Source organism: Vicugna pacos, chromosome 11 (assembly GCF_048564905.1).
Source record: "Vicugna pacos chromosome 11, VicPac4, whole genome shotgun sequence".
In the NCBI taxonomy this organism is placed as follows: domain Eukaryota; kingdom Metazoa; phylum Chordata; class Mammalia; order Artiodactyla; family Camelidae; genus Vicugna; species Vicugna pacos.
Window position 1 is genome coordinate 57,479,190 of NC_132997.1, and position 21,596 is coordinate 57,500,785.

General features: G+C 37.8%; 1 long non-coding RNA gene across 16 annotated transcripts in view; it reads left to right on the forward strand.

Moving 5' to 3' along the window:
* Positions 1 to 21,596, forward strand: part of LOC107034545 (uncharacterized) — a 428,538-nt gene that overhangs the window by 269,303 nt on the left and 137,639 nt on the right. For all 16 annotated transcript variants that reach the window (XR_012077419.1, XR_012077421.1, XR_012077426.1 and 13 more), the window contains one exon: positions 9,923 to 10,054. This is a non-coding gene — a long non-coding RNA (uncharacterized lncRNA). The remainder of the gene's footprint in view (positions 1 to 9,922; positions 10,055 to 21,596) is intronic.

Below are 21,596 nucleotides of genomic sequence, written 5' to 3' on the forward strand. Positions count from 1 at the left end.
CCATTAAAGAATTGGTCCTGTCCAGTACCTTTCTTTTTTTTTAAACATTTTTTATTGATTTATAATCATTTTACAATGTTGTGTCAGTTCCTTTCTTTAATGTCCAGTTTACCAGGCAATATCTTCTAAAGGCAACACCTGAGACAAACCTGAAAGAAGGTGAGAAGAAAAAGCAACTGGCAAAGACCCTCCCATCAGGGACTAAGAACAAATCAGCACAAGCTGTGTTGACGGGGAGGCAAGGGGCAGCCTGGACCAGCTGCACCTTCTTTCTCCTGGTCAAGGAGAAGGTGTGGCATCGTGAATACTTCAAGTGCATGTGCACTGGACGAATGTGGCTGAAAGCACTGCTCTAAGGTGCTGCACACTTCTCCGGGATCCAGGAAGTGACTGCTTGCACATGTGAATTCCAGAAGGGATGGGAGGCTTTGATTAAAACTTAGGATCCTGCAGAACCCAGAGGACCACAAGCCGAGGAAAGGAAGTGGTGGAAACAATTAAGAAATCTAAGCAGAAACGGTTGCCGGAGAGAGGGCCATAACTGTTCTTTCAACCACATCCGATATTTGCTTCAAATTGTTATGCAGGACAGTAATTGTCTCCTGGGAGGGCAAGAGGCAAACCTGGCCGGGCTGGCCTCTAATAGGTTTCAACAGCAGAGCACCCTCATAAATAGTGCATATTGTGAAACCAGAGTTTTCCCCTTTTCCAGCAGACCTCTCCCAACCCTCCTCCTTTAATTAAAGAAACATGGCTTAGCAAGAAACAAATACCTCTTTTCATAAGACATTAAGTATGGATTAAAGAGAAGAAAAGAAAAAGACTTCTATACTGAAGAAGTGAACGTTTAAAAAACCATTCATGCAGAGATGGTGATAAATTGATAATCCCATGTTTCTGATCTACAACGCTGCTTGGTGATTGCCCAGCATCGCCTGTCTGGCGTGTGACAATATCATGCCCCTAGGGACCATGGCTAGACTAGAATTTGCATATACGGGGACTTGGTCTGGAGCGAGCCTCTGTTCTGATGAGTCTTGTTTCTCACCACCCCTATTTGTTACCTGCACCAACCTCTCCAGTGTTGTTCACGCTGTATTTTCTTGTGCCATCTGGTGGATTTCAGGTGAATTTGCAGAATTCAAAACTGTTCCGTTTAAGTGTTGACTTGTTTCACTTTCAAACTCACTTCAGACAATCATCATGACACCCTTAAGCCTTTAATTTTTTTTATCTTTTCTAATCAATTTGCCTGTGCTTTTCTCACATCTACTTTGACTTTTAAAAAATCACTTGTATTTTTGGATCAGTAAATCAGGCATATGGTAAAAAGTTCAAAATGTGTATATGGGGAAAGCAAGTCTCTTCCACTTGCTCAGTTCCTGTTCTGAGAGGAAACTGCCATTTCCCTTATTCTAGGAATGTACAGCACATATGTATACCTTTAACAAACTTTAGCATGTTTTACACAATGATTTATTTTACTTCTTTTTTGCTCACTTAATATATATTGGACAGCTTTCCGTTTCACTATGTGTCACTGCCTTGTTTTAGACAGCTGTATAACATTCTCCTGCATGCTGTAATGTACATTATTTAATCAGTACCTTTTCCATAGACATTTAAGCAGTTTTTAATTTCTCAGTAGTCAAAACAATACCACAGTGAATACTCTTGTACCTCATTTACTTCACTCCAGTGGAAGTATATGTCTATAGAACAAGTCCTGGAGATTTCTAGCTCAAAGGGCATTCGAGACACTTTAATTGTTGTGCCTCTAATGTAGTTGTAAATTTTCATATTACTTTTCAAAGAGGTAATAACAGTTTACACTTCCACTAGCGATGAATAAACATGCCTATTTTCTAGACTTTGGCCAACAGCATGTTAGCAAATTTTCTGATCTTTGCCCACATAAATGAAAAAGGTATCACATTGTGTTTTTACTTTTTTTTTTAATTTGGAGTGAATTGAGAATCATTTCATATGTTTAAAAGTTCATCTGTATTTTCTTTTAACTGCTCATCCATTTTCTTTGTCCATTTTTCAGTTGAGTTGTTGACTTGCTTATTTATATGTAGGAGCTCTTTGTATATTAAGAAGATTACTCTAGTTCTATCAGTTGGAAATTTTTCTCCAAATTTGTCATTTATCTTTTCACTCTGTGATATGTTTTTCCATGAAGATATTTCTTTTCATTTTATTGTCAAATTTATCAGTCTTTCCACTAGACATAATAATTGATCTGTCTAATTTAAATATCCTCACAAAGTGTTGGTATTTTTCTTGGAATTACATTATATTTCTAAATTAATTAATGGAGAATTATCACCTGTATAATGTTGAGTCTTCCTATCCTAGGATATGTTATGTTTTCCATTTGTTAGTGTTCTTTTGTGTCCTTCAATAATGTTTTAAAGTTGTCCTCATGTAAGTTGATGCTTTTTTCTATGTGAATTTTTTCTGAGAATCTGACTGCTTCTCACCATCTTCACTCCTACTGCCCTCATCTAAACCTACAGCATCTCTCCCCTGGCTACTGCACTTAAATCTTACCAACTGGTCTCCCTCCTTCCACGCATGGCTGTTTGACAGTCTGTTCTTAATATAGCAGCTGAGACCCATTAAGCAGATCATATCAGGTCCTGTGCTCAAAGACCTGCAGGGCTCTAGTTTTCACTCAGAGTAAAAGCCAAAGAACTCATGACGGGCTGTATAGCCCTTCATGATCTGTCCACGCATTCCGTCACCTCACTTACCCGTTACCTCTCTGACCTCAGACTTCATTTCCTGCTTCTTATCTCGTGCTCCAGCCACTATGGCCCCTTGCTGCACCTTGAACATGCTCCCTTCTAGGCCATTCTCACTGGCTATCCTGCCTAGAACAGGTTCTGCTCAGAATGCAGAAGGCAGATCTCCTACTTCCTTCAAGTTTGCCTAAATCTTATCTTCTCAGTAAAGCCTATTCTGATGCCTTTATTTAAAAGTGCTATTTACCCACTTCACCTTAGAACATCTAATGCCCCTTACTCTGCTCTATTCTTCCTGTAATACTTACTACATTCTATTACACTGTATCATTCAATTATTTATTATGTTTATTGTTTCTTGTCTGTCTCTCACAACTGAAATGTAAGCTTCATCAGGACAGGAATCATTGCCTATTTGTTCACTGATTTAAATACTTAAAATAGTGCTTTGCACACAATAGGCACTTAATAAGTTTTTGTTGAATGTATGAATGAATGAATCAATCTATCAATGATAGGCTCTTCTTCATGGCCCATATTTTGTCCAAGGGAAACACTGATACATTCTTCTTCTTTTTTTTTTTTTAATCGTTTTGTGGGGGGAGGTAATTAGGTTTACTTACTTACTTTTGATGGAGGTACTGGGGATTGAACCCAGGACCTTGTGCATGCTAAGCATGCACTCTACCACTGAGCTACACCCTCCTCCCTCACACTGATACATTCTTTGAGTTGGTGGTCCAGGCCATTCCCAGAGCGAGAGGAGCCTCCCTCCTTGGTGGACCTTCAGAACATGGAGCCCCAGTCATATCCTCTTAACCTCTGATTGCTTAGGTTCAACTCGTATCAGCCCACAGTTATTTGTGTTATTTGTGTTCAAGAAATAACTGTGGAGACCATTAACCTCTGAGTGGTCCCAGGGAAGCCCCTCTTACCTGAGTTAAAATAGAAGTGTACACCTTACCCTTCTCAAAATGATAGAGGCAGGGGAGATTCTCACTGACGCTTATTCAAAGCAAACCTTTCTCTAATCTCTCTTCTCTCTCTTGATATCTCCTTCCTTTTTTAAAGACCAGAGTTGTGATCAATTAAGGAGCACATTGCTGGCTTCAGATGACTTCTTTCTATGTCCTGCACCACTAGCTCTAGTGCCTCTTTTTAAAATGTGAGAGCATTTCTGCCTTTTGACCTGGAATCCCAGTCTAAACTGAAACAGAAAGAGTCTTACTTTATTATCTTGTTGCCTATGATTTTATAAACAATATGAAATATTTTTTGTGTGTGTTTTAAACTTTCAATAAGTGGTTTCATAGTGTATGTAACACTCTGCTATTTGACTTTCTCAATCAACATTATGCCTTCAAGAGCTATCCACGTTGATACATAAACATATAGTTCATTCATTTTAATTGTTGTCTAGTATTCCATTGTATCCTGCAATTTACTTATCCATTCTTCTATTCATGGATATTTGAGTTGTTTTCAATTTTTCATTATTACCAACTGCAATAACATCCTTGTACATGTCCCCTTGGACACATGTAAAATAATATATCCAGGATATACTCCTACAAGTGAATTTGTTAAGTATGCACACTTTCAATTTTAAGAGCTATTGCAAAATTGCTCTCCAAATTATACTCCCACAAACAAAATACTAGAATTCCCTTTTTTCTAAATAGTCACTTCCTTCCCAATTCTGATTATGGTCACAGTTCTTAATTTTTACCAATTTTCTGTGTGTAAAATAGCACTTCATTTAAAAAATTGAATTTCTTTGGTTATCGATGGGAATGTTTTTATGTATTTTTAATTGAGATTGTTATTGAGAAAATTGTAGATTCATATGCAGATGTAAGAAGTAGTATGAAGGGATCCCTTGTACAGTTTGCCCAGTTTCCCCTGTGGTATCCTTTTGCAGGACTACAGTATAATGTCACATCTAGGGTACTGACACTGATACATCCACCAATCATAATCAGATTTTCCAGTTTTACTTGTACTCATTTGTGTGTATGCCATTGTCTTTTTTATTTTGGTAATTCAGATGTCCTCTTTAGAGAATTGACTATTAATATTCTTTGATGATTTTCTTTTAGATTTCTTTGTCTTTTTTCTTATTTATATATACTATAGTTATTCTGGGTGATAATCTTTTATCTGTCATATTTACTAAAATGCAGTACCTTTTTTCCTTCTTTGACACTTATATTTTAACTTTATTGTGACTTTTTGAAAATTTGTGTAATCAAATTTAATACTTTTTCTTGTTTCAACTTAAGCCTTTGCTGTTTTGTTTGAGAAATTATTCCCTATCCTAAGACCATAAAATATTCTAATATTTTCTTCTAATACTTTTAAAGTTTTTTTCATGTTACAATTTTTAATCCACTAGGAGGCTGTTTTTATGCATGATGTGAGGCAGTGATCTAATTTTACTTTTTTTAATAGGAAAACCAATTTTTCCTGTGCAATAGTCATTTATTGTCCCATCTCTCTGATTTTTCTGATCTTTTTCCCTCCTCTGTTGTAGACATATGGCCCATATATGCTTGTTTCATTCCCAGACTCTCTGTTCTGATGATTTGTTTCTACATTCACAAATACAACCTTACCTTACCTTAGTTACTATAGCTTCATAACTGATCTGAAATTTAGATAGTGTAAATCTATACTCTTTGATCTTACTTGAGAACAGTTTTAACTATTTACTATTCTTATTTCTGACTTTCTTGTGAAAAATATAATTTTTCAAGTTTCATAAGAAAGCCAATTCACTTTTTACTGACAGAGAATTGAATTTATAGGCTACAGGTTTTCTGTGGTATACTGCTTTCAGCTACATTTTGAAAAGTAGTACTGCTGTTTCAACTCAGTACTAAATAGTTTTCAATTTTTATATCTATCCTCCTTAACCCTTGAGTTTTTTAGAAGTATGTTTCTCCCTGAAAGGTATGACAGCTGTTGTTGTTTTTAACTGTCCTTTTATTGTTGTTTCCTAATTTAATTATTTCTCTGTGATAACACAGACCATATGAATAGATTCTTTGGAATTTGTTGAGACTCTTCTCATATTCTAGCATGTTATCAGTTTTTTATAAACATTCAGTGGGTACTTTAAAAGGAGGTATTCTTGGTCTGTTGCAAACAAGATTCCACATCTATCACTAGATCGAGATTTTAAGTTATGTTTTGCGAATCTTCTACATTTTTACATTTCTTTTGTTTGCTTGATCTATCGGTTTCTGAGAGAAATATTTTAGAATCTCCCCCTAGGATTTTGGATTGGTCTCTTTCTTTGTAATTCTCTCAAAATTTGTTTTATGTATTTTGAGTCTAGGTCATTAGGAGTATGTGGGCTCATCATGATTTGTATACCTTCCTGGTGGATTGTTAAACTACCTCTTCACTTCAAAAGTCCAGTTCCCAGAAAGCATTTGTTCCTGAATCACATAAATCACAAAATCACAAAATATTCCAAACTACAGATGTCAATATACAATTGAGCAACTTCTCACTTGGGCCACTCTGTGTAGCATGCTCCAAGTGGAGTAGCAATAGGAATGCATTTTGGTATCCCACATACAAAAGTCTGCTATATAAAGAAGATGAATATATTTTAGATCTTTATTGATTATTATAATCCTTATACATTGGTACAAATAAAACTTATTTTGTTTATTTTAAACATTATTTATTAATATCAATGATTCTCCTGAAAAAAATGCAAGGCAATACAGCTAATTTAAAATAAAATCTTTTCTTTCACTGTCCCCCATCCACATTGGTCTCATCAGCCTCCTCACTGTCCTCCTCATGGCCAGTGTTTCTTGCAGTGTTTGCCCTCCTCCTATACACTGAGGTGAACTCTACCCCTCTATCAAGACCAAGTGTAAGCCCCATTTGATGTCTCAACATGCTTTGAAACCAATTTGTCTCAGAATCAAATTCATGCTTTAATACTCAGTGTGTGATTATAAAGAGGTTAAGAAATATGACTACCTTCTCTAAAGGGTCTTTGTTTTTACATATATCAAATGGGGGTAATACCTGTCGCAGAGACTTGTTTCAGTGGTTAATTAAAGGGAAAAAGGAGAACATGATGTTCCTAGGACTTAGTTGTTTCCTCCTTTTTTCCATCCTTCCTCATTCTACCCGAAGAATCCAGTTCTTTCCATCTCTGGTCTCATATTAGTTAGACTCACAAAGCTTAGTACACAATTGGTTTCTATCTTTTCATACAAGTGAATTTTGTTTCTTTCTGAGAAATTTGTTCTAAGCTGAGAAAACTCCGTAAAGGCAGGGAATATTTCCCATGTCTCTTGATACCCTCTAAAGAATTTAGAAGAACATTGAGTCCATAGTAGGAGACTTAGAATGTAGTTACTTGTTGACAGAAGGAATAAAATGAAATTTACCTAATTAATTCTTCTCTTGCTCAGCTTTTGGTAGAGAGTATAGCTAGCAGAGGAAACCACAAAACTAGAGAAAAGAGTCTGGATAATTAGAAATTTTTCCATAGTTAGATTCCTGTACCCAAGTCTCACTAGCAAGGTGAGAAATAAACAAACGGGGTGGAATCAAATATATGCCCATAGCTTCTCATACTAATTTTCTACGAAAAAAGTCAAATTTCTTATTCATTGTTTGACTTTACAGATGAGAATTTGGATGATTTCTCTTCTTTGGAAAATACTGTAACAGGCATAGGTTTCCTAAGTACAAAGAGAAAGTGATCTGGGCCTGTGGAACTGTGAGCCTCTCTGTATCACCTCTCTGCCCACAGAGATTCGTAGAGAACCTGAAACAGGAAGCTTCTAGGGGAGGTTGCAGATAGAAAACTGAACGAATGAATAAAATAATGATGCACAAACAACTATATAAACCTAGAGATCAATGCTTATCTCCCTGTGTGTTCTCCTTCTCGATGCTGCCTAGCTCAGGAATGCACAAATGTAGCCAGTGGCCTTGCCCAGGGGAGTCTAGTAGAGAAAGCAGCTGCTCTAAGATACACTTAACCTGTGTCAGCAGAGCAACCTGTTGCCTGCAACCTCTGTGGCTGGGGTCCCCTGGTAGGCTGAGCAAGGCCAGGATTGCCCAGTGCAAAAATGTGAACAGCAAATTATGTTCCTAGTATTCTGCCTCCTTCTCTTGTCACAGTTCTGTAGCTTTCCTCCACTTCTGGCCTCTGGCTTCTATAGCACAAAGCCCTACACCTATGTAAGAGCTAGCATTCTATGCTCCCCCTCTGAAAGAATAGAGTGGGGATAATTTTAGTGCATTAAAAGCAGTTAAATAGGATGGGAGTAGGGAAAGGACTAGGGGAGAAAAGGGAAGAACAAAGGGGAGTTAACATCTATCTTAGACAATATAGGAAACTTTGGACTGTGTAGTTTTTATACATTATCTCATTTAATCCCCCCAAATAACACCACACCAAAGTCTCTCCATGCCCAAATCAATAATCTGATTAATTTTCCAAATGGTGTTAGAGAACTGTCTAATACTGGCTTAAAATTCAGAGTGACCATAAAATCTGGTGATACAAACAAATTACTTTTTTTACAGATTGAACTCACTTGGTTACTTCTTATGGGGCACGCTAAAGAAACTTGTTTATTCAGTGCAAATCAGAGACACAAATAAGGCAATAAATATATCACATATGCATGCACAGAAATTGATGGGAACACTGCATTGATAAATCCTGTTTCTTGCAATTCTGCACGATGCATTGAAATATGTGTTTTTAACAACGGACAATACAGTGAGCACATTACGCAATGTCACTGAACATATTCAATCTTTTTATAACAATTATCCATTTATCTTGTGTAATTACCTATGTTCCCAGACTTTTTGGCCATCCTGTATAATCCAGGAATCAAAGAGTTATAATTCCTTGAACCCAAAGGAATAATTGCTTAAAGATCTTCAGGATGAGAGAGAAGTAGGATGGATATTTTTGGAATAAAAAAGACTCCTAGAATCACACTATATAACTGATCTGTTTCCGCCCTCCCCGTCTAAGATGGAATTGATTCTGGGCTCATTCTTCACCTTATGCTACTCCAGTGGCTTGACTATATTGCCATATCATGTTGAATCTCCAAACTGATCTGCAAGAAAAGGACCTTAGAAATCAATGATTCCATTACCCAAAATTCTGGAGTCTGAGCCCATCAGAGAATGGTCATCCCCATATTCTTGTTATTGACCAGTCTGGGATTATCTAAGGTGCTAAACTTGGACCATCTCCCTCCCTTCACTACCACTTCACCAGTTTAGCACCCAATAAAATAAAAAAACATGGCAGAGACTGGTAAAAATAGGAATGAAGGAGTTAATTAAGCTGTGGTCCTTAGCACAAGTCTATAACATCGATCTTATGAATCTCAATAAATGCTTACAACTCATCACTACTAAGACTCTAATTAGACATTTATTGCTTATGTAATTCTGAGTTAATGGCATAGCAACAAGATTTATATCTCACATATTTGTTACACCTCAGCACTCTTTAATAATCAATTGATATTTAGTTAACATACATTAACTATCCTATTAAAACTAAATTAAATGCTATTCTGGTTTGATTTTATTAAATAAATGCTGGCAACACTAATGAGGTGCAGGCCATTTAAATCACGACAGAACAGCCAAATTTGGCCCCTCTGTTATGTAAAGTAATTTAAGAGTAAAAAAAAAAATGAGCAGATGTGTTCCTTGAGTTGACAATTTCATAAATACTGCACAACTCGGTCATGATGGATTCCTGACCAACACCTCAAAATACTGAAATAAAATTGCATAATGTGTGGTACTAAATATGCCATAGAGAAAAAAACACTGTCCCTTTGGCCTCTGTTGTTAGGTCACTGATTTTGAGAAGAGCAAGATAATATTGCCTTATGAGAAGAATTCAGTTTAGCCTCCAACTTTTCTGGAAGAAACTAAACTGGACTTCCTTAAGCATTTTGAGTATTTCTCTTTGGGTGGGGAACTGGATTTCTCTTTGTTTTGCCAAGGGAATAGAACTGAAGAAATAAAACACACAATAAATAACCATTCATTTAATAATAATTGAGTACCTGCAATGTCCCAAACTAAATAGAATACGATCCTATCTCATAGGAACAATATTCTGAAGTTTCTTCCACTCACTGTGACAGGTTTTGTGAGAAATGCTAAGAATAAAGGGTGGACTGTGCCCTCAAGAAGTCTACGATATCATCAAGGAGAAAAGTCACTGACGTGTGAAAATCACCTGGAGCTCGTGCATCCGGCATCTGAACCCACTCCTTGTGAGTAAAGGCCCCCCCCCCCCGTTGTAGCCCAAGTGCCTTGTCAAGTGCTCAGCGTGTAAAACATGCTTAACAAATATTTGTTGAAGAAGTGAAAGCTTCTCTGACACAATAGACATGTGATTCTCTTGATCCAAATCCTCATCCAGAAGCATTTCATTCTTCCACAATTGCTAATTGCTAGTCATAAAAACCAAAGGAAAGGTAGAACAGCTGGCAGTGGTATCTAGGTGCCAGCAACTATAGTCAGAAAAAGCAGATTCAACCATGTGTCTTGGCAAACCATTGTACTGGCATCTCCTCACTTATGTGCTGCCAAATTACAACTGACACATAAAGCTTGTTTTTCTGCAACTGAGAATTCATACTGTTCCAGTAAAGTCTGTAATTGGGACCTTGAGCTGAGCAGGTATTTCAGGTGGGGAATCAGCCTGGTTTGCACAGGACAGTCTCTGTTTTTACTTGTTTGCTTGATGCTATTGTTAATAGCACCAACTTTTACTCTCAGGGGTGTGCTGATACAGCTGATAAGTTATATAAGCACTATGAATACAGGATAAAGCCTGCTGAGTCAGAGGCATGAGGCAGGACTTCCGGCTAAGAGGTAGATTGCATGCACCTTTATCTCATGTTTGCCAGTTGTGTTCTCCTTTTCATGTGGTTATGGTTTTCAGCAGTTGCATTTTATAACATTTAATTATAATTATCTTTGGTGTTTTATGTACCTATTGACTCTAAAATTAAGTTATTGTAGTAAGTTATATTACTGACTATTAAATATTCTTATTTTCCTTTCTGTGGGATGAATATATACCTTCCTGCCTGTTGAAATCAAAACAGTTGATTTGGCTAATGTGGATGGAAGTGATATGCGCCATTTCCAGGCAGAAGTTTTAAGTGCTAATGCATAGATCCCTGTCTCTTTTCCCTCTTCCATGAAATCATAAATGTTCCATCTAGTGGCTGCTCCATCAGCATTGGTCCTAGAGTGAAAGTGACATAAAGCAGAATATAGCCACCCTGCAATGGACACATAATGAAAGAAAAAGATCGTTGTTGTTGTAAGCCCGTGAATTTTGGAGCCATTTGTTACCTTAGCATAAGTTAGCCCATCCTGACTTTGCAAAAATTATTAATGGACACTATGTGCTGCTGTAACAACAACAACAACAACAACAACAACAAAAGTAAAATAAGTTGCACTGACTCCGGGGCTTATTAATGGAAAACAGGGAAATTGTTATTGGAGGTGGAAGGATGGTGATCCATCTCCTTAATAAACTTGTAGCTATAGGAGAAGATGTAGGCAGACAGTATGTTAGCAGCTTCAGTTGGCTGTTATTGGATGCACCTGACAAGAAACAGATGCATTCAAAAAGAATTGGTTAGTTTGAAAGCAGGAGAAAAATGACAGCAAAAAAAAGAAACTTGGGAAAAATTTTCATGATTTGGAAGATAACCGATTCTCACTTCCACTCAATTAAAACACAGAAAAAGAATATCTCTGAAGAAAAAAGTTTTACTAAAACTTAGCTTCATATCAAAGACCAGATCAAGGGTTTGCTGCATATCATTTGTTGAAACTTTTTAATCTCTTAAGATGGTATCCAGTAAATCCTTTAAATTGGACAAAAAGGCTCAAGGGGGAGAGATTAAAGGTCTGGGTCTCCTAGAAATCTGATAGATACAAGGTACTAGAAACAAAATATGTCTATAGGGGCATATTTCAAAATAGGATAGGAGTTCTTTGACAAGAATGAAATAGAAAAAAATTAAAAGTTGAAAGCATTGTACCACCAAGAGTACCACTAGCCTAGACTGAAAGATATTGTTCAAGACTTAAAACAACCCTTGCCTTTCCCCCGTCCTTCCTGCTTGAGCTGGAAGCAGGGGGAGACAGCTTTTCAGCCTCCAGATGATGTTCTACAATTTTTTTCTTGAGATGTAGCCAAAAGAATAGTGGAAAAGAAAGCCTTCCCTCATCTAGGTTGGTAACTGGGGCAGAGAATAAACTTAATTCCAAGATGCTGAATTTTTCACTTCCTATATGCTTCTTAGCAACAAAGTAATTAATCACAAATTTTAATAGACAGCTATCTTCAGTTTTCAGTAATGAATGATGGACATTGTCCACTAATACCTTCAAGGCAGGACAGGAAAATGAATAGTTTCCAATGTATAGATATCCTAATAGGAGAAAGCAGTGTATGGTGTTTCTCTGCATCCTAAAATCCAGACCAGTCTGAGAGACAGCATTCATGACCTAGAATAGGGGTGATTCAGATTAAGCTCTTAGCACAGTTTGGCATCTAATTTTCCTTCTTTAACTATTTGACTTACACATTCCAGCTTTTCTTCAGAACTTTGATAGGGGAAGAACCAGAGAAGTCTGTGTTTGAATTTCCTAGCACAAGACATTAGTTGATTTAATGGCTTCTTTGACATCAGGTGTCAGAACAGTATCTTTCTCTGGATCCGACCTGAATTATGACCTTAGTTAGGGCTTTATGGAGTGAGCAACAAGTGTATAGTAGAATTTTAAAGTTTTGAGAAAGTTTCTCGTTCCTCCAAAATATCTATCCAATTGTTTGCTGATACCCCAAATTAATTCATTAGCTTAGAAGTTTAAAAAACAAACTATTTTGGGGTAATACTTGGAGGGAAATTTTATACAGAAGTCCAATTGTGGCATACTTTGCCTTTAAGCCAGGCTCTGTGGAAACTAGGAACTTAGGTGTTTCTGGGGAACGTAGTTGAAAAACCACGACAAAGCTGAAGACTGTATATCTCCCTAGTTATATTTGCCTAAAAATAATTAAAATACATCACCACCAGTCAGTGACTCTGTCAAGGCAGAGGAATTTGAGGTCCTTTAAGACTTTTCTCCTGAGTGAAGAGAAGGCACAAGAGACACTGGTCTGTAAGGCATAGAGACTCTTTTTCACATCCCACCCCACAGAAAATAGGTGTGAGACAGGTAAACTGAAAGTTCTTCAGTGTCCCTCTCCATAACTCCTCAGAGGGCAAGCCCTGATCTTGGCTACCTCCTTACATTATCCTAATACCTCTCAGATGCAGGAACTTCAGTAAGATCTCTCTGAATTTTAAGAGAGGCTCCATAAATACAAATTGAATTGAAGTTTTAAGCAGCCAAGAGTCTGCTAGCTTTCTGGAAGATTCCAGTCCAGCCCCCACACTACCCAGCTGCCTGTACCTGATTGGCCTTTTGGCTAATTGATCACAGCTGGTGGCTTAATTGGGCCTGTCACAGGAAGGCCAGCTTCTAGATGCAAGGTTCCATCCTGCCACGGTGCCCTCGGGGCCAGTGAACTCACTGGGAGGAAATGTGACTCCCACTTCTTCACTTGAAGAACTTGGGGCATTTCCTAGATGGGGCTCCAAGCCAGGGATCTGGCCTCAGCTTGGTGGGCTTAAGAGGAGAATACAAGGTCCCTCCCTTCTACTCTTAGTCTTCTCATCTCTCTCTAGTTTTGTGTAAGTTGCTTTTTAAGTTTGCATCAGGTAGAGTGATTTTCTTAAATATCAGTTCATGGTAGGGCAGTCTGAGTTAGTGAAACGTGACAATTATAGGCATTTAAAATTTTTTTATTACTGGATTTAAGTCATCCAAATAGCAAGGCCTTTACCCCGTACCTCCCCATTCCCTGTCCCTTTTTGATTGACCACTTGTCCTTGTGAAGAGTTGAAAGATGATGACAAATTTTTTGTCTGTTATGACTGAGTCAGGGAAAAGGAGCTGGCTGTGGTCCAGAGCCAGGCCATGTCTTGCCGGGGTGACCATGAGGGCTCCATGAAGGGTAGAGGGCTGGCCACAGAGCTCTGACTGTGCTGAGGTGCATTCTCATCAGGGTGTAAACTGACAGACATTGTCCAAAGGGACACTGTTTGCTTGAGAATGAGAAAGTAGATAAGGAGAGTTGGAAATGGAAATAGGTAATGAAAGATTTGGTTAAGATGGCAGGATAGGACCCAGAGAACTGAAGTGTGTCTGAAACATACAATCAGAGGCAAGAGCAGGTAAACTGGTGCAATTGCACTGTGATCTCCGTGGGGCTGATTCATCATCTTCCTTGATGGTTATGTCAATTCAGGGGACATGTGTTCAGTTTTGAAATTGTCTAAGATTCCTGTAGGATAATCAAATAAAGAGTGCCACTAAGAAGTTGAATTCTCTCTCCCTCTTCTCTCTCTCTCCACCCACCCCACCCCCCGATCCCTCTCTGCTACACATCGCACACGCACATACAGTGGAAATGGCAAATATATGACTTTTCACGACAGATTACCTGAGGCTGTAGAAACACATTAAGACAAAATGAAACAAAATATTTTAGGGGAATAAATAAATAACTAAAATTTCAGGAATTCCATCCAAAAATTGAAAGGCGAACTAACAGCAATGGAGATATTTATTGTTGACCTACTGCCTTTTTCTAGGCTAGCAATTGATTTTTATGTCTGAGTACTTATGTCTTTCAAGGAAAGTAGACTGCAACCAGTGATCCTGGAGTTCTCATTCTATACCCTAATGTTTGGTTAAGCGTGGACATGTGACATAATTCTGGCCAATGAGACATGAGAAGACTTCTGGCAACTTCTGAGAAAGCTTTCTGCTTGTTCTTTAAAAGGGACATGTGGAGGGGGAAGGGAGCTCCCTTTTCTGATTCTTACCTCTCAACATTGTTGTCTGGGTGTGACTCTTGGAAAAGTGATAGACATTTTGTGAGCCTGAGGAGACAAATCTGAGGATAAAAGCTGAGGATGCCTATCCCTTAAACTTTGGAGCTGCAACAAGCCACTGAATTACCAACCCTAAAACCTCCTTCAGAACTTCCTGTTATAGGAGATGATAAATGTCTTTATTGTTTAAGTTCCTTTTTGCTTGGTTTTCTGCTGCTTGCATTCAGAAAGCATCTTAACTGATACACTAACAAACCCATAGTGGGACAATTTATCAATGACTTAATAATAAATCTAACAGTTACAGTCCTTACTGTTTGCCTGGCATGGTTCTAAGAGCTTTAGTCCATCTAATCCTTATAGCAACTATAAAAAGGGGATACTGTTTGGTTTCTTTATTTTCTGGATGAAGAACCTGTTACAGAGAGATAAATCACTTGTTCAGTGTCACACAACTAAGAAGTGAAAGAACTAGTACTAACTACAATAACTACAAAGGTAGGCAGTCTGACCCCAAAATTGAGCTCTTAACCAGAATATTAGATTGCCTGTCAGATTAACACATAGGAGCTGGGTTACTCCTATTCAAAGTTTATTACAGGGAACCATTAATACTAGCAATGGAGACATCAGATCAACAAGTTTACACTTCCTCTTTAGTGAAATTCTTTCTACTCACTCTCGACAACATCACCCAGTTTCCTCACTATCTCCTCCATTCTGCCTCTCAAGCAAAATCTTTACTCAGATGTATAAATAACAGGACTGTTTGGCTATTAACAACAATCAGAGCCTTAAACCAACTTGAATTTCATGCATCAGCCTTCCTAAACTTAGCCAGTGAACAGTTCATTAAACTCAGATTTATTGAGAGCTGAGATTACACAGAAGGAAGCAATATTCTTTCCCCCACAGGGCCTGTGGTCAATGAGAGGAAACAGGGAACTAAAATTGGAACGATCATGAAACTTAGAATATAATCTACAGATAATGGTAGTTGCCTCTTGGAAGGGCACTTGGAGGAAACAGGGGGTGGGGTGCTGCAGGGAACCAGCTGAGGAGAATGTAGTGTCCACTCTAAGACTATTTTATGCTGTTCTGTACTCTAAGAGTCTTTTTCCCATATGCATGTACCACCTATTTAATAATAATTAGACAAGTTTATAACTCCATAAAATGTTATGAATCTCTTCTAGAGGTATAGGCAGAATGCTTGGAGAGTGCGAAGTGTAAAAGGCAGGGAAAATGTATTATTTTCCTATGGCTGCAGTAACAAAGTACCACAAACTGGGTGGCTTAAACAATAGAAATTTATTGTCTCACAGTTCAAAAGGTCAGCAATCCAAGATCAGGGAGTCGGCAGGGGCATGTTCCCTCTGAAAACACTAGGGAAGGATCCATTCCAGGCCTGTCTCCTAGATTCGGGTGGCATGGGGCATTCTTTGGCTTATAGATAGCCATCTTCTCTCTGTGTTCCTTCATGCTATCTTCTCTGTATGCATGTCTATCTCTGTGTCTGAATTTCCCTCTTTACAAGGGCACCAGTCATACTGGATTAGGTCCCATTCTTATGACCTAGTTTTAACTTGATTACTTCTGTAAAGACCCTGTCTCCAAATAAGGTCACATTTTGAGGTATTGGGTGTTAGGATTTCAGCATATGAATTTAGGGGTTGGGGGATAGAGTTCAACCCATAACTGAAAGGTATAGGAATGCTTTCTGGAGAAGTTCTCTGCTTTTCACATAGTACTGACAGAAGGCCATTGTGAGGCTTCTCCTCTTAGAACAGTAAGTTTTCTCAAGTCCTGTGATAAACAACTCATTGACATTTTAATACAGTGGGATGAGACCACGCGGACTCAGCTTGGAGAGGCACAACTTGGAAAGCAGTAAATGTAATACACGACAGGCACAGGTTGAATCAGGGAGCCTGGTATCTAAGTAACAGGCCATTTGTAATGCTGTGCACCCCAGCTCTGGCTCACTTCCCCTATGTAACTGCAAAATCAGAAAAGGCATGTTGTTGAAACTTGAACACTTACAGGCAATTTCCATTCTTATGCTACTGATATTGCATTTGTGGAAACATAAGGAGTCCCTGGAGACTGATTCAACATGTACCAATTTCTAGAATTTTACTTTATAACTAAATAATGTATCCCGCTGAAGAGAGTGTTGCCTCGTGCAGAGACAAGGTAATTTTAAAATCATGTTCAAGTTATGTTTACAACAAAAATTTGAGATAAAGTAATATTTTCTGGTTGACGTTAAGAGTGTGACTTGTAGGTTGGAATGCTAAAGAATTCAAGAAGCTAGAGAAGAATCAGGATTATTGTATGTCTGTGGGCAATGGTGAATGTACAATGGGTGGGATTTTGCAATAGTAAGCCTATGATCAGAAATTAATATGAATATAGGCAATCTGAATTTTAATTATTAAGAATTATGAATTATTAAAGTTAATAAGTGATTTAAAATCATAATTATGCTAATTTAAATTAATATATAAATTAAAATTAATAAATTTTATAAACATGAATACCAGTAAAAATAAGAAAATACAAATCAGTCAACCTAGAAATCCAGTAACCTTTGTTTTCAATAAATTGATCTATCACATAAGAATTTGCTAAATGTGGTATATCAAATCAACATAGGAAAAGTACATTATATATTTGCTCCCTCCCTCAAACTAGAACTCAAAATAAAGACAAGATGTGTTAGTGTAAACGTTTTTAAAGTAAAAAATATATAAGGAGTCAAGATGGCAGAGTGGTAAGACGACAAGCTCACCTCCTCTCACAATCACAACAAAACCAAAACTGACTGCTAAATAACAACCAATAAAAAAAAAAAAGATTGGAACTTACTAATAAAGCTCTTCATCAACTGGAAACATAAAGAGGGAACCACAGCAGGACAGTAGGAGGGGTGCGCTTAATATATAATCAGGTCCCACACACCTTGAGTGGGTGACCCACAAGCTGGAGAAAAATTATATTGCAGAGGCACTTCCACAGGAGTGAGAGTTCTGAGCCCCATGTCAGGCTCCCCAGCCCAGGGTTCTGGTATCTGGAGGAGGAGCCCCCAGAGTATATGGATTTAAAGGCCAGTAGGGATTAATTACAGGAGCTCCATGGGATTAGGGGAAACAGAGGCTTCACTCTTTTGGGAAGCACACACAGAATCTTGTGTCTGCTGGGACCAAGGGCAGAGGCAGTGATAGGAACCTGGGCCAGACCTGCCTGCTGGTTTTGGAAGGTCACTGGGGGAGGTGGGAGGTGGCTGTGGCTCACCCTGAGGATGTAAAACTGATGGTGGACATTTGGAAAGTATTCACTTACATAAGCTTTCTTGGAGGCTGACATCTTGATTGGATCATTAGTGCCAAGACCTGCCAAACAACATACTGGGTGGGAACACAACCCCAACCATCAACAGACTTCCTGAGCCCTCAGCTGCCTCTAGACATACTCCTGGACTTGGCCCTGCCCACAAGAGGGCCAGGACCCAGCTCTACCCAGCAGTGGGCAGGTGCCAACCCCTCTCACTAGGAAACCTGCACAAGCCTCTAGTCCAGCCTCACCCACCAGGGGGCAGACACCAGAAGTAAGAAAACAACAAACCCACAGCCTGTGGAAGGAGTTGGCAAACACAGATCAGACTCTATCCTGGAGTCAGCCAGACCTTGGCCCTTGGGTGACAGAGGGGAGTGCACTGCTGGGATGCATAGGATATCTCATACCGAGGGCCACTTCTCCAAGATCAAGAAATGTAACTAACCTACATAAAAATACAAATAGAAATTTAGACAAAATGAGGCAGCAGAGGAATATGTTCCAGGCAAAGGCACAAGATAAAATCTCAGAAGAAGAAATAAGTGATAAGAAGATAGGCAGTCTACCTAAGAAAGAGTTCAGAATAAAGACTGTGAAGATGATCAGAGATCTTGGGAGGAGGATAGGTGCACAGAGCAGTTTTTAGCAATAAGTTAGAAAATACAAAAAACAACCAAACAGAGTTGAAGAATACAATTACTGAAATGAATAATACACTAGAAGGAACCAGGAATAGACTAAATGAGGAAGAAGAACAAATCAGTGAGCTAGAAGACATATTAGTGGAAATCATTACCACAAAACAGAAAAAAAGAATGAAAAGAAATGAGGATAGTTTAAGAGACCTCTGGGACAACATGAAGCACATTAATATTTGCATTATAAGGGTCCCAGAAAGAGAAGAGAGAGGAAGGACCTGAGAAAATATTTGAAGTGATAGTAGCTGAAAATTTCCCTAACTTGGGAAAGGCAACAGTCATCCAAGTCCAGAAACACAGAGAGCTCCAAACAAGATTAACCCAAAGAGGTACATGTCGAGGCAGATAGTAATCAAATTGATAAAAATTAAGGATAAGGAGAAAATACTAAAAGCAGCAAGAGAAAAGCAACAGATAACATACAAGGGAACTCCCATAAAGTTATCAGCTGATTTTTCAGCAGAAACTCTGCAGGCCATAAGAGAATGGCATGATATATTTAAAGTGATGTAAGGGAAAAACCTACAACCAAGAATACTCTCCCAGCAAGGCTCTCATTCAGATTTTATGGAGAAATCATAAGCTTCATAGATAAGCAAAAGCTGAAAGAATCCAGCACCATTAAACCAGCTTTACAACAAATGCTAAAGGAACTTCTTTAGGTAGAAAAGAAAAGGCCACAACTAAAAGCAAGAAAATTACAAAATGGGAAAGCTCACCAGTAAAGGCAAACATACAGTGAAGGTTTGAAATTATCCACAAACTAATGGGGAAGTTAAAAGACAAAAGTAGTAAAATAATCTGAAACCACAATAAGCAATTAAGAATATACAAAACAGTTGGATGTAAAATATGATATCAAAACCAGTAATCATGAGGGGAGGAGAGTATGAATGCAGGATATCTAAAATGCATTTGAAATTAAGAGATTAGCATCTTAAAACAATAATGTATGTATACATATATGTGTGTGTGTGTATACACACACGTATATATGTATGTATATGTATATATATACAATATACCAAAACTTCATGGTAACCACAAACCAAAAATCTACCATAGACAGACACGCAAAAAAGAAAGAGGGATCCAAATGTAACACTATAGTCATCAAATCATAAGAGAAGAGAACAAAAAGAAGAAAGGGAAAAAAAAACCTACAAAAACAAATCCAAAACAATCAACAAAATAGCAATAAGAACATATATATTGATAATTACCTTAAATGTAAGTAGATTAAACACTCCAACCAAAAGAGATGGACTGGCTGAATACAAAAATAAGACCTGTATAAATGCTGTTTACAAGAGACCCACTTCTAAGTTAGAGACCCATACTGGCTAAAAGTGACAGGATAAAAGTATTCCATGCAAATGGAAACCAAAAGACAGTTGTAGTAGTAATACTTATATCAGACAAAATAAGTTTTAAAATAAAGATTGTTACAAGAGACAAAGAAGGACACTACATAATGCTCAAGGGATCAATGCAAGAAGATATAACAATGGTAAATATATGCACCCAACATAGGAGCACCTCAATATATAAGACAACCATTAACGGACTTCAAAGGAGAAATCGACAGTAACAATAATAGTGGGGGACCTTAACACCCCACTTACATCAATGGACAGATCATCAAGACAGAGAATCAATAAGGAAATATAAGTCTTAAATGACACATTAGACCACATGGACTTAATTGCATACACATTCTTCTCAAGTGCACATGGAATATTCTCCAGAATAGATCACACGCTGGCCTACAAAGCAAGCCTTGGTAAATTTAAGAAAATTGAAAAAACGTCAAGCATCTTTTCTGACCACAACGCTATGAGATTACAAATCAACTATAAGAAAAAAAACTGCAAAAAGTGCAAACATGTGGAGGCTAAACAATATGCTACTAAACAATCAATGGATCACTGAAGAAATAAAAAAATACTTTGAGACAAATGAAAATGAAAACACAATGATCCAAAACCTCTGGGACACAGCAAAAGCAGTTCTAAGAGGAAAGTTTATAGCGATACCAGCTTACCTCAGGAAACAAGAAAAACCTCAAATAAACAACCTAACCTTACAACTAAAGCACTTGGAGAAATAAGAACAAACAAAACCCAAAGCTAGTAGAAGGAAAGAAATCATAAAGATTAGAGAAGAATTAAATGTAATAGAGGCTAAAAAAAAAAAAATAGAAAGGATCAATGAAACTAAAAGCTCACCCTTTGAAAAGATAAACAAAATTGATAAACCATTAGCCAGACTCAAGAAAAAAAGGGAAAAGACCCAAATTAATAAAATCAGAAGTGAAAAAGGATAAGTCACAACCAACACCACAGAAATACAAGGCATCATAAGAGGCTAGTATGAGCAACTATTCGCCAACAAAATGGACAACCTAGAAGAAATAGACAATTTCTTAGGAAGGTACAATTTGCCAAGACTGAACCAGGAAGAAATAAAAAATATGAATAGACCAAGTACCAGTACTGAAATCAAATCAGTAATTTAAAAACTTGCAAAAGAACAAAAGTCCAGGACCAGATGGCTTCACAAGTGAATTCTACCAAACATTTAGAGAAGAGTTAACACCTATCCTTCTGAAATGATTCCAAAACATTGCAGAGGAAGGAACACTTCTGAACTTATTCTGTGAGGCTACCGTCACCCTGATACCAAAACCAGGCAAACATGTCACAAAAAAAGGAGAAAACTATAGGCCAGTATCACTTATGAATACAGATGCAAAAATCCTCAACAAAATACTAGCAGATCAACTCCAACAATGCATCAAAATG